We start from the raw sequence: 9,342 nt of genomic DNA on the forward strand, positions 1-9,342 counted from the left end.
TGTTGTCAAAGCCTCGATGACCTGCGCTGCTGCCTCTGCCTCTTCTGGCTGTCAAAGTCTCAACGATCTGCGCTGCTACCACAGCCTCTTCTGGCTGTCAAAGCCTCAACAATATGCACTGCTGTCTCTGCCTCTTCTGTCTGTCAAAGCCTCGACGACCTGTGCTGCCGCCGCTGCCCCTTCTGGCTGTCAAAGCCTCAACGATCTGCGCTGCTGCCTCTTCCTGTTCTGGCTGTCAAAGTCTCGACAACCTGTGCTGCTGCCACTGCCGCTGCCCCTTCTGGCTGTCAAAGCCTCAACGACCTGCGCTGCTGCCACAGCCTCTTCTGGCTGTCAAAGCCTCAACGTCCTGCACTGCTGCTCTTCCTTTTCTGGATGTCAAAGTCTCGACAACCTGCGCTGCTGCCGCTGCCCCTTCTGGCTGTCAAAGCCTCAACGACCTGCGCTGCTGCCGCTGCCCCTTCTGGCTGTCAAAGCCTCAACGACCTGCGCTGCTGCCGCTGCCCCTTCTGGCTGTCAAAGCCTCAACGATCTACGCTGCTGCCTCTGCCTCTTCTGGCTGTCAAAGCCTCGATGACCTGCACTGCTGCCTCTGCCTCTTCTGGCTGTCAAAGCCTCAACGACCTGCGCTGCTGCCGCTGCCCCTCCTGGCTGTCAAAGCCTCGAAGACCTGCGCTGCTGCCGCTGCCCCTTCTGGCTGTCAAAGCCTCAACGATCTACGCTGCTGCCTCTGCCTCTTCTGGCTGTCAAAGTCTCGACAACCTGCGCTGCGGCCTCCGCCTCTTCTGGCTGTCAAAGCCTCAACGACCTGTGCTGCTGCCTCTTCCTTTTCTGGCTGTCAAAGTCTCGACGACCTGCGCTGCTGCTGCTGCCCCTTCTGGCTGTCAAAGCCTCAACGACCTGCGATGCTGCCTCCGCCTCTTCTGGCTGTCAAAGCCTCAACGACCTGCAATGCTGCCTCCGCCCCTTCTGGCTGTCAAAGCCTCAACAACCTATGCTGCCGCCTCTGCCCCTTCTGGCTGTCAAAGCCTCGACAACCTGTGCTGCTGCCTCTGCTTCTTCTGGAAGTCAGAGACTCGATGACCTTTGCTGCTGCCGCTGCCCCGTCTAGCTGTCAAAGCCTCAACGACCTGCTCTGCTGCCGCAGCCCCTTCTGGCTGTCAAAGCCTCAATGACCTTTGCTGCTGCCTCTGCCTCTTCTGGCTGTCAAAACCGCGACGACCTGTGCTGCTGCCTCTTCCTTTTCTGGCTGTCAAAGCCTTGATGACCTGCACTGCTGCCGCTGACGCTTCTGACTGTCAAACCTCCATGACCTGCGCTGCTTCTTCTGCCCCTTCTGGCTGTGAAAGATTCCACAACCTGCGCTGCTGCTGCTGCGCCTTCTGGCTGTCAAAGCCTTGACGACCTGCGCTGCTGCCTCCGCCTCTTCTGGCTGTCAAAGCCTCGATGACCTGTGCTGCTGCCGCAGCCCCTTCTTCCTGTCAAAGCCTCGACAACCTGTGCTGCCGCCTCTGCCCCTTCTGGCTGTCAAAGCCTCGACAACCTGTGCTGCTGCCTCTTCTTCTTCTGACTGTCAAAGCCTCGATGACCTGCGCTGCTGCCTCTGCCTCTTCTGGCTGTCTAAGACTTGACAAGCTGCGCTGCTGCGACTGCCCCTTCTGGCTGTCAAAGCCTCAACGACCTGCTCTGCTGCTGCAGCCCCTTCTGGCTGTCAAAGCCTCAACGATCTGTGCTGCTGCCACAGCCCCTTCTGGCTGTCAGAGCCGCAAAGATATGCGCTGTTGCCTCTGCCTCTTCTGGCTGTCAAAGAGTCGACGACCTGCGCTGCTGCCTCTGCATCTTCTGGCTGTTAAAAGCCTCGATGACCTGCACTGGTGACGCTGACGCTTCTGGCTGTCAAAGCCTCGATGAACTGCACTGCTTCCTCCGCCTCTTCTGGCTGTCAAAGCCTCGATGATCGGCGCTGCTGTCTCTGCCTCTTCTGGCTGTCAAAGCCTCGACGACCTGCGCTGCTGCCTCTGCCTTTTCTGACTGTCAAAGCCTCGATGACCTGTGCTGCTGCCGCTGCCCCTTCTGGCTGTCAAAGCCTCGACGATCTGCGCAGCTGCCTCTGCCTTTTCTGGCTGTCAAAGCCTCGATGACCTTCGCTGCTGCCTCCGCCTCTTCTGGCTGTCAGAGCCTCGACAATCTGCGCTGCTGCCTCTGCCTCTTCTGGCTGTCAAAGCCTCGAAGACCTGTGCTGCTGCCTCTGCCGCTTCTGGTTGTCAAAGCCTCGACAACCTGCGCTGCTGCCGCTGCCCCTTTTGGCTGTCAAAGCCTTGAGGACCTGTTCTACTGCCTCTGCCCCTTCTGGCGGTCAAAGCCTCAATGACCTGCGCTGCTGCCTCTGCCTCTTCTGGCTGTCAAAGCCTCGACGATCTGCGCTGCTGCCTCTGCCTCTTTGGCTGTCAAAGCCTCGACAACCTGTGCTGCTGCCTCTGCCGCTTCTGGCTGTCAAAGCCTCGACGACCTGCGCTGCTGCCTCTTCCTTTTCTGGCTGTCATGGCCTTGATGACCTGCGCTGCCGCCACAGCCCCTTCTAGCTGTCAAAGCCTCGATGTCCTGCGCTGCCGCCGCTGCCCCTTCTGGCTGTCAAGCCTCGACGATATGCGCTGCTGCCTCTTCCTCTTCTGGCTGTCAAAGCCTCAATGACCTGCGCTGCTGCCTCTGCCTCTTCTGGCTGTCAAAGCCTCGACGATCTGCGCTGCTGCCTCTGCCTCTTTGGCTGTCAAAGCCTCGACGATCTGCGCTGCTGCCTCTGCCTCTTCTGGCTGTCAAAGCCTCGACAATCTATGCTGCTGCCTCTGCCTCTTCTGGCTGTCAAAGCCTCGACGACCTGCACTACTGCCTCTTCCTTTTCTGGCTGTCAAAGCCTCGATGACCTGCACTGCTGCCGCTGCCCCTTCTGGCTGTCAAAGCCTCGATGACCTGCGCTGTTGCCGCAGCCCCTTCTCACTGGGAATCTGGAGACCCATTAAAAATCACAGGCGGGTGAAGCCTGTGAACGTGGGATTTGGCGGGCACCCTTTGCACCTCCCCTACCCACGGGGAAACCCAGTTTCAGGTATCCGGAGCGACGTGGGGTGAGCGGCATGGTGCTTCGAATCGACTGCTTCTTCCACGGTGCGAAGCCGCTATGCTGTTGCCGGAGAGCGCTGACTTTTTTCTTGTGGACAATTTGACTTTAAAGCAACTACCCATGAGTAGAGCTGAAGCAGGAGAATTGAATTTTTAAACGTCTAATTTGGTATCGAAAAGGGGAGGTTCAACACAGGAAGTCCGCCTTCCCCTTTTGTAACTAGACTGAAGCAACGAGTCTGCAAGCTGAAGTCTTCGAAAGCCTATCGTAAAGGACTAAATTCCCATTGGTAAAAAACATTAAACCCCCCTTGGAGGCTGGAGAAGGGGGGAGGGAGTTTTCGACGGAGCATGTCTGCAGGAGAGAGCGAAGAGAGTTAAAATACCACTGCTCCGACCCTGGAAACAGTCTGGTAGCAGGACTGACCTTCATTGACAGTGATTAGAACGTTCATTGACAGCTAGCTAAATAAGAGAAATACATTGTTTCCACTGTCTCCGTCTGCTCTTAAAAAGGAGTAAAAGTAACTGAAAATTGAAACTAACTTCATTGTTTGAACTGTGTTTAAAAGGGGACATTACGGATTAATATAAATAGAAACTGTTTCCTCCTAGAGGAAGCTTTTGAAACTGATACAAGTGCTGGGCTGGGGGAATTTCCAGCTGCAAGATAAAAAACTGTGTGACTCTGCGACTGACCTTGAATCTTTTAAGTGTTATGGCAAATGGAAAGGAAAAAACAGACCAGTCAATTCCTGAAAAAACATTAAGGTCTGGGAAGACTTTGCAGCAACCCAGGAGAGCCTCAACATCAGGCCCCCCTGCCTCTTCGGCTGCTGTACCAGCATACTCAAAATCAAGAGGAATGTCAACAGAAGAGGCCTTAGCGGTTGCATTAAGCAAGATAAATGATTCATTGTAACAGCTTAACAAGAAAGTGGATGTGGCAACCACTAAAATTGATTTAGTATAAATAATCTGGGTCAAAAGGTGAATACCAATACAGAAACCATTCAGAAATTGATACAGGAATCTACTTTGATACAGCAGACTGCGGAGGAAGCCAGGGAAAAAGCTGTTGCTGTGGAATGTAAAGTAACACAACTGGAGAGAGAGAGAGAGTCCCAGCCCTACAGAGGCAACTTGATGACCATAAGTTGAAGCTTGCTATGATTGAACTTAAAGAAAAACAGACGAATCTGAGGATCAGAGCTTTACCTGAATTGGAGAAGGAAAGTTTGATCAGAGCTTTACCTGAATTGGAGAAGGAAAGTTTGATAGACTTTCTCACGCAGGAATTTGCCAACTTTTGGGACTTGGACTTGGGCCGAGAAGAGTTTAGAATTGTGAAGGCCTTCAGACTTGGAAGAGGAGGGAAAAAAGAGAAGAATAGAATAAGAGATTGCTTGATTACCCTCCAAATCAAAGAAGAGAGAGACAGAATATTGGGTTGGCACTACCAGAAGAACTTAGAAGTACAACAGTCAAGAGTGGAAAATTTTTAAGACATCCCGAAATATCTCTTGGATCTTAGGCCTAACTACAGGGACTTGGTTACCCTGCTGAGAAGGAATAAAATCATCTTTAGGTGGGAGTTTCCCCAAGGTCTATCTTTCAGTTTCAAAGGAAGGAAAATAAAAATAAGATCAGTAGAAGATAAAGTAAAGTTTTTGTATAAATACGAAGAAGATCTGCAGAAGGAACTTGGAAAAGAGCCACGAGCATCGGATAGAAGATCACCAGATAGAGGACTAGAGCAAAGAGCATCAGATCACCAAATAGAGGAATATTGGATATATCAGCATTACCCTTTGGATTGGATCCCCCCAGTGAACGTGTCACCAACACCACCAACCGATGAGCAAGCATTGGGCATAGTTGGAGGAATATCAGTGTAATTACATCATGGTGTTGCAAGTTTTGAGCTGGAATGTAAATGGACTGAACTCCCCAGAAAAAAAGCGGAGAGTCTCATTTATTGAAAAAAGAACAATTGGACTTGAACTGTTTACAAGAAACACATGTGATAAGGCTACACAGGAAGATATTGAGTAATAAAAGATTGGGCCATTAATTTATCTCATCAGATAAAGTTAAAAAAAGAGGAGTGGTCCTTTATGCAAAGGAGAGCCTATCACCGAAATTTATATTCAAAGATGACCAAGGAAGATTTGTTGCAATTGAAATTCAATCACAAGGAGAGCAATTCTTGATAGTAGGCATCTATGCACCAAATGAAGGAAAATCGGAGTTCTTTAAGAAGTTACATGAAACTCTGATGGATTATATGGACTATAATATGATTTTGATGGGAGATATGAATGGAGTGGTGTCTACAAATATGGACAAGGCACAGAGACAGGTAGTCACTAAAGATGGTAGACTACCAAAAACCTTTTTTGACATGACTGAAAATATGGACTTAGTTGACATTTGGAGAATGAAGAGTCCTCGGGGAAGAGAGGGAACTTTCTTCTCTGAGGCTAAAATGACATGGACAAGAATTGACCAAATTTGGATAACTAGAGGACTGGTTCCGAAGACTAGCAAAGTGGAGATTTGCCCCAAAACTTGTTCTGACCATAACGCTGTGAAGATGGAAATTAAATTGACGCCAATTGGTTCTTTTAGATGGAGGATGAACGATACATTGTTCAGGAATGAAGAAGTGACCAAGAAGGCCCAAAAAACTCTGAGAGACTATTTTGAGATAAATATGACTACTACAGTGGAAAAAAAGAATAATTTGGGACGCAAGTAAAGCGGTTATGAGAGGATTTTTAATACAACAGAATGCAGTTAAGAAGAGAACTCAAAATCAAAAAAAGGATAAAATCCTGGAGAAAATAAAGGAAGGAGAGAAGAAACGGAGAGCAAAACCAAAGTCACAGGAGATCCTGAAAGAGATAAAGTTATACCAAGTACAATATACGAAGCTGATTGTCAGAGCTGCCCGAGGTCCCAGCTCACAGAGGACCAACGCCGGGTCGTGGTTATATACAAAAGTCTTTATTGAAGTTCAGTTTCCATTCCAAAGCCGTAGCGTAAAGCTCTACGTCTTAAACCCTAGACCGCCGAAGCTCCGTCTGAGTCTCCTCCCCCTAGACACCAGTTTAAGACTCTAGCCTTACTCCACCTCTTCCGTTGTTCTTTCCTCCTCTGGGTCCGTCTGCCCGCCGGGGTGTTGCCCTTTCTGGACTCTTCTGATGCTGAAGAGTCCCCGGATTCTTCCCCCTGCCTCCGGCGTGCTTTAGGACCTGGCTCCCAATCCGAGCTCCCTGCTGTCCCGCGCGCCTGTGCATTTGAACCTGTGCGCGCGCCCACCCAGCCACCTTCCTCCTGACCGTTACACTGCTCCTGTCACTGCTTCCCCCTTCGGGGGGGCTAGCTGGATCTGACTTCCCCTCCGTTCCCTCACTCAGCGATAGGGGCGTGGTCAGCCCTGACTCATCTTCTCTCCCCACTGGAGGGGAAGCCTGCCCTGAAACATGGGACTCTTCCCCCCCGCTACGCTCTGGTGGGGAAACTGGTCCCGATCTCCAGCTGCTGCTTTGGGAGTCGCTGCTGGCCCCTAGCTTCTGGTGCATCCCTCCCGGGACCCCCCTTGCCCTGGCCATCGGAGCCCCCTTCTGTGAATCTTCCGATTCGCTGGAGAGGCTCATGGAATCTCTCGGGCCACTGTCATCTTCCCCTACGCTGCCCTCAGATTCTTCCCCTTCGCTCTCCATCTCCCCTCTTCCCTGTGCTTCTGCTCCTGAGCCCCTGACACTGATGAATCAGGAAATAGAATGGAAGATTAAACAGATGAGGCAAAAGACATTTGAATCGGCAAATAAGTGTGGAAAATTGTTGGCCTGGCAAATGAAAAAAAGACAAAAACTTAATACTATTACTAATTTGGAAGTGGAAGGAAAGAATATACAGAACCCAGTGGAGATTAGGAAGTGCTTTCAGAGGTATTTAAAACAACTTTATACACAGGAGAAGCAGAAAGAAATGGATATTGATTGATTTTTGAAAATAAATGGACTACATAAAATCTCTCAGGAAAGCCAGCTAATGTTGAATTACAAAATAACAGATCAGGAAGTGGAAGGGGCCATCCAGAACAAGCAATAAGGTAAATCTCCAGGACCGGATGGTTTGACTTCAAGATATTACAGACCTTTGAAAGAATGGTTAATACAACCATTGGTGGAAGTCTGTAATGAAATATTGGAGGGGGAAAGGACACCAGAGTCGTGGAAGGAAGCTTATATTACACTTATACCGAAAACAGAGACTGAAAAGACACAGCTTAAGAATTACCGCCCCATGTTGCTGCTTAATGTGGATTACATTTTTTTTGCAGATATTTTGGCTAAAAGATTAAAAAAGGTGTTAGTAGAAGAAATTCATAAAGACCAAGCGGGCTTTCTCCCGGGCAGACATTTGTCTGATAATACGAGTAATATAATTAATATTCTAGAAAAATTACAAGTGAATATCAATACTAAGGCAGTTTTGATTTTTGTGGATGCAGAGAAGGCCTTTGAGAACATTTATTGGAGTTTTATGAAGAAGAATCTACAGGGGATGGGGTAGGTCAAGGTTTTGAAAATGGTATAGGTGCAATTTATTCAGAACAAAAGGCAAAATTAATTGTGAACAATGTAGTGACAGAAGAGTTTAGGATTGAGAAAGGGACACGACAAGGCTGCCCAATTTCTCCATTGCTCTTTATATCGGTCCTTGAGGTTTTGGTAAATATGATTAGAAAGGACCAAGAGGTTAAAGGTATACAACTGGGATCTAAACAGTACTAAACAGTACAAACTGAAAGCATTTGCTGATGATTTAGTATTGACTTTACAGGAGCCAGAATCTAGTACTAAAAGAGTACTGGAACTGATTCAAGAATTCAGACAGGTAGCAGGTTTTAAGTTGAACAAGATGAAAACTAAGGTTTTAGAGAAAAACTTAACTGTGAATGAGAGAGAGAAGTTTCAGGAGGAGACAGGACTAACATTGGTTAAGAAAGTGAAATATTTAGGGGTTAACATGACTGCTAAGAATGTGAACTTATTTAAGGATAATTATGAAAAATGTTGGATTGAAGTGAAAAGGGACTTAGAAATATGGTCAAATTTGAAGTTATCATTGTTAGGCCGAATTGCTGTGATAAAAATGAATGTATTGCCAAGTTGTTTTTGTTTCAAACATTGCAAATTCTGGACAAGATGGATTGTTTCAAGAAGTGGCAGAAAGATATTTCTAGATTTGTCTGGCAGGGCAAGAAGCCTAGAATAAAATTTAAGATATTAACTGATGCTAAAGAAAGAGGTGGATTTGCCCTGCCATAGTAAAAAACTTTACTATGAATCAGCTGCTTTTTGCTGGCTGAGAGAATGGCTGCTTCTTGAAAACACTGACGTGCTGGATCTAGAAGGTTTCAATAATGCATTTGGTTGGCATGCATATTTGTGGTATGATAAGGTAAAAGCACATAAAGCGTTTAAAAACCATATTGTTAGAAAAGCACTGTTCAATGATTGGATAAGATATAAGGATTTGTTAGAAAAGAAAACCCCAAGATGGTTGTCACCAATGGAAGTGAAGGCACAGAAAAAACTCAATATGGAGGACAAATGGCCGAAATATTGGGAAATTTTGGAACAAGATGGTGACAGAATAAAATTGCAGAGCTTTGAAAAATTGAAAAATAAAGTGCGAGATTGGCTCCATTATTACCAAATAATGGAGGCATAAAATTTGGACAAAAAAGTTGGCTTCCAGGTGGAAAAATCAAAATTGGAAACAGAATTGTTAGATCCAAAAACTAAGCATTTGTCAAGAATGTATAACTTGTTGCTGAAATGGAACACTCAGGATGAAACGGTGAAATCTGCTATGATTAAATGGGCACAAGATGTTGGACACAACATAATGATCGCTGACTGGGAACAGTTATGGACCACAGGCATGAAATTCACGGCATGTAATGCCCTAAGAGAAAACTTAATGAAAATGATTTACAGGTGGTACATGACACCAGTCAAGCTTACTAAAATTTACCATTTACCTGACAATAAATGTTGGAAATGCAATGAGACTGATGGTACATTCTTTCACCTTTGGTGGACATGCCCAAGGATTAAGACATTCTGGGTAATGATTTATAATGAAATGAAAAAGGTATTCAAATATACCTTCCTGAAGAAACCAGAGGCCTTTCTCCTGGGCATG

This window comes from Podarcis cretensis, assembly GCF_951804945.1.
Source record: "Podarcis cretensis genome assembly, chromosome: 15".
NCBI lineage: Eukaryota > Metazoa > Chordata > Lepidosauria > Squamata > Lacertidae > Podarcis > Podarcis cretensis.